Source organism: Schistocerca nitens, chromosome 2 (assembly GCF_023898315.1).
Source record: "Schistocerca nitens isolate TAMUIC-IGC-003100 chromosome 2, iqSchNite1.1, whole genome shotgun sequence".
In the NCBI taxonomy this organism is placed as follows: Eukaryota; Metazoa; Arthropoda; class Insecta; order Orthoptera; family Acrididae; genus Schistocerca; species Schistocerca nitens.
In genome coordinates, this window is record NC_064615.1 from 455,861,159 (window position 1) to 455,866,162 (window position 5,004).

Genomic DNA, 5,004 nt, shown 5'->3' on the forward strand with positions numbered 1-5,004 from the left:
TCCCCTCCATGCTCCTTTCCCCTCGCCCTCTCCTCTCCCACTATTGGTGTCCTTGCTTATGTTGGCCCCGCTATCCTCCTGGTTCTGTTGGTTTAACTCTCTGGCTTTGTTGCGTACTTATCTCCTCTTTTTGGCATTCCTTGGTCCCCCTCTGGGGTTTGACCTCCATTCCAAAATTTCTCTTCCGTAGTGTGAGCCATTTGGGGAAGAGCACCTTACCTAGTGTCTCCGACGTGCGCCCTCCTAGTACATTCCACCTTTTCTTTCACGTCGTGGTCTGATGCTAGGGTGCATAGCCAGCACGGTAGCCAGCCCGTGTGGTGGGGTCGCTATGTACCCTTTTGGTTGAGCCCCCTGAACACACAGGGATCACACTTCTGATACCTGAGCTGTGACCTCCTCATGCATGCCTTGGAGTGGTTGCTCGTCATCCTGGAGCATCGGAACTCCCGGCAATGGCCACCGTGCCAGACGGCCCTTGCTGTGGCTGGGTGGCGCCCGTGAGGAGAGCCCCTGATCGGAGTGGGTGGTATCAGGGCGGACGCTATGCAGATGAAACGCATAAGGGTCCAAAACTCTGGCCGTTCTGCGGCCGTCTCTCTGCGTGGTACTGATTCCTCAAGTGCTGCTTCTCTTGCGCCTTCGGCCTTCCCTTCCATGGCTACCCCCTGGGAAGAGGGTCAGGCCCGTCGTCTAGGGGCAAAACCTTTCCCCCGTTATCTAGTTTGCACCAGGACTGATGGAGATACTTTCACCAGTGTCAAGCCTTTATTCTTTGTGGAACACATTGAAGACAAGTTTGGCGAAGTGGACTCCCTGAGCAAGATGCGGTCGGGTTCGTTGCTGATTAAAACTACTTCAGCTGCCCAATCTGCGGCCCTTCGTGCCTGTACCCATCTTGGCACAATTCCTGTGTCTATTACCCCTCACCAGTCTCTAAATATGGTACAAGGTGTGATTTTCCACAGGGACCTCATCCTTCAAACTGATGAGGAACTTCGGGACAATCTCGCACGGCGGGGTGTTCACTTTGTTCGGCGTGTTCAGAAGGGTCCTAAAGATAACCGTATTGATACTGGTGCCTTTATCCTGGCCTTTGAAGGGGATACCCTTCCTGAGAAAGTTAAGATTATGGTCTATCGCTGTGATGTGAAGCCGTACATCCCACCTCCTATGCGGTGTTTTAAGTGCTTGCGTTTTGGCCACATGTCTTCTCGCTGTTCCCAGGACCCTCTCTGTGGTGACTGTGGACGTCCACTCCATGAGGGGAGTCCCTGTGTTCCCCCTCCTGTATGTGTAAATTGTCGTGGTAGTCATTCTCCACGTTCACCAGATTGCCCAGTTTATAAGAAAGAAAAAAAGATCCAAGAGTATAAGTCCCTCGATCGTTTAAGCTACACAGAGGCCCGTAAGAAATATGCACGACTGCACCCTGTGTCTATGACATCAAGTTACGCCTTGGTTACATCTTCCCCCCTTCCCCCCCCTTCCTTACCCCCATCCCGGACCCCACTCCTCCCCCCCTCCCCTGCGGCACCCACACCTTCTCCTCTGGGTGCTGCTCCCCCTCCCCAGCCGGAGAAGTGTCCCACTCCTTCGGCGTCTGCCGGTCAAGGGCGCCTCTCCCGGGATGCCCCTTCCCGGCACCTTCCAGGTCAAAGGTCTGCTGCCGCGCGGCGACCGCGAGAGCCGCGGTCTGTCGGCCCCCAGGTCGCCCGGTCTCTTTCTGTTCCTGATCTTGCTGCAGCTGGCTCCTTTATGCCACACAGCCCTCCTCGATCTCAGCCTGAAAAGAAGAAACATAAGTCCCGGGACAAAGAGCCTCTGGTGTCACCGGAGGTCCCTTCCCCGACTTCACAACTGGATTCTGACCTGTCGTTTATGGATGTCGCCCCCTCCTTGTCTGTGACGGGTGGGGACCCGGCAGTATGACTGGATTTAGCGTGTTCAGCCCTCATTTAAACCATCGTTCTGTGGTTCTCCAATGGAATTGTAATGGCTACTATCGACACCTTCCGGAATTGAAATCCCTTCTTTCGTCCTACTCTGCAGCTTGTGTGGTTCTCCAGGAATCACATTTTACTGATGCTCACTCACCGACCCTCCGTGGGTTCCGTGTTTTCTGTCGCAATCGGGTCGGACCCTTGCGGGCTTCTGGTGGCGTTTGTACGTTGGTCCGTACCGACATTGCTTGCACGTGGATTCCTCTCCAAACTACATTGGAAGCGGTTGCTGTTAGGGTCCACTTAGACTCTGCAGTCACCGTTTGCAATCTTTATCTCCCTCCTGACAGGGCTCTTACACCTGCTGCCTTAACCACCCTTCTTCAGCAACTTCCTCCTCCCTTCCTCCTCCTTGGGGATTTTAATGCTCATCATCCTTTGTGGGGCAGTGCCTTTCCATCTAGACGAGGTCTTCTTATAGACCAATTTATTGCAGACCACGACCTGTGCCTTCTTAATGATGGCTCCCCTACTCATTTCAGTGCTGGTCATGGTACCTTTTCTGCCATTGATCTTTCTCTTTCTTCTCCCTCTCTCCTCCCTTCATTACACTGGTCGCCACACGACGACCTTTGTGATAGTGACCATTTCCCGTTGATTCTCACGCTCCCTTCGCGCTCCCCGATGGACAGGTTACCTCGTTGGTCTTTCCACCGCGCCGATTGGCCTCTATACACTGCACAGGTCGAGTTTTCTCCCTCTTTGTCGGGTTGTATTGATGACGTCCTACGTGACGTGTCTGACGCGATTGTTCGCGCTGCTAACGTTGCTGTCCCGCGCTCATCTGGACTATTTCGTCACCGGCACGTCCCGTGGTGGAGTCCGGCCATTGCCATTGCCATCCGTGATCGCCGTCGAGCTTTGCAACACTTCAAGAGGCACCCATCCGTAGCCAGCCTTCCTACTTTTAAACGCCTTCGCGCTAAAGCCCGTTATTTAATCAAACAGAGCAAGCGGATATGTTGGGAACGATTCGTTTCTTCCCTTGGTTCCACTGTCCCTCTGTCACGGGTATGGGCTACACTTCGTTCTCTCCAAGGTTGCCATCGGCAGTCCACCCTACCAGGCCTTCACCTCCCAGATGGCATTTGTACGGACCCATTAGTTATCGCCGAACATCTTGCGACCCATTTTGCAGTGGCATCGGCGTCAGCCTCCTATCCCGCTGCTTTCCTTCATCACAAACAGCAGGCTGAAGCTCTCACCTTATGTTTCACCACTTGTGAGTCAGAATCTTATAACGAACCTTTTACTGAATGGGAATTTCTTTCTGCTCTATCTTCTTCTCATGATACGGCCCCTGGCCCAGATTCCATTCATAACCAACTGCTTCAACATCTCAGTGCTCCACAACGGCACCATCTTCTTCGGGTGTTGAATATCTGGCTCCAGGGTGACTTCCCTTCTCAGTGGAGGGATAGCATTGTGGTTCCTGTCCTTAAGCCTGGTAAGAACCCCCTATCTGTTGACAGCTTTCGGCCAATTAGTTTGACCAATGTTGTTTGTAAGTTACTTGAACGGATGGTAGCCCGTCGGCTCACTTGGGTCCTCGAATCTCGGGATCTATTGTCCCCTTACCAGTGTGGCTTTCGAGAGGGACGATCTCCAATCGATCATTTACTTCGCTTGGAATCCGCAGTTCGGCAGGCTTTTTCCCAGCGCCGCCATTTGGTTGCAGTGTTTTTTGACCTTCGCAAGGCCTATGACACGGCCTGGCGCTATCACATCTTACTAACCCTTCATCAGTGGGGTCTTCGGAGCCCACTCCCGAATTTTATCCGCCAGTTCCTGATCCATCGGTCATTCAGAGTTAGAGTTGGTACTGCTTTTAGTTCTCCGCGGACCCAGGAGACGGGCATCCCACAGGGTTCTGTCTTGAGTGTCCTTCTTTTCCTCATTGCTATCAATGGACTTGTGGCCTCTGTCGGTCCCTTGGTCGCCCCTGCCCTGTATGTGGATGATTTCTGCATTTGGGTTAGTTCCTCCTCGATGGCATCTGCAGAACGGCAGCTCCAGGTGGCTATACGGCGTGCCTCTGCATGGACCCTCTCACACGGGTTTCAATTCTCTCCTTTAAAATCGCGGGTGGTCCACTTCTGTCGCCGTACTACGGTCCACCCTGATCCAGAGCTCTATCTCGCTGCACAACGATTGCCTGTGGTTTCACAGTTTCGTTTCCTGGGTCTTCTTTTCGACAACAAGCTCACTTGGTTGCCCCATATCAGACTCCTGAAGGTAGGATGTTTCCGTAAACTCAATGTCCTTCGCTTCCTTGCCCACTCCTCCGTCTTTATCGTGCTCTAGTTCTGTCTCGTTTGGACTATGGTTGTCAAGTTTATGGTTCAGCTGCTCCTTCCACACTGCACGTGCTGGATCCAGTCCACCATCGTTGTATCCGTTTGGCCACCGGTGCCTTCCCTACTAGCCCTGTTGATAGTCTCCTGGTTGAAGCTGGGATCCCACCCCTTTCTGTTCGGCGGTCCCAGCTTCTGGTGTCTTATGCCCTCACTATCCGTTCTTCTCCCTCTCATCCTTCCTATTCTATCCTGTTCCCAGACCATGGACGTCGCCCACCCGACTCCCGCCCTCGGGCGGGTTTACCGGTTGGGCTGCGCCTTGCGTCTCTTTACCGTGATTTTCAACTTCCTTCTTTGTCCTGTCTTCCTCGCTCCCTCCCCTCCACCCCTCCTTGGTTAGTTCCTCGGCCTCGAATTCGGATGGATCTCCGCCGCGGTCCGAAAGATTCCATCCCCCAGGTGGTGTTTCGTTCCTTTTTCCGCAAAATTTTATGGGAGTTTCGGGATGCTGTTGTTTTTTACACTGATGGCTCTAAATCTGCTGATCATGTTGGGTATGCCTTCACGTCCTCTGTTGGAACGGAAAATCATCTGCTGCCACCTACATGTGGGGTGTTTACTGCGGAATTGATGGCAATTTCCCGGGCCCTCACCTTTATTAAACAATCCCAACACAACCGCGTTTTGTTATGTACGGACTCGAT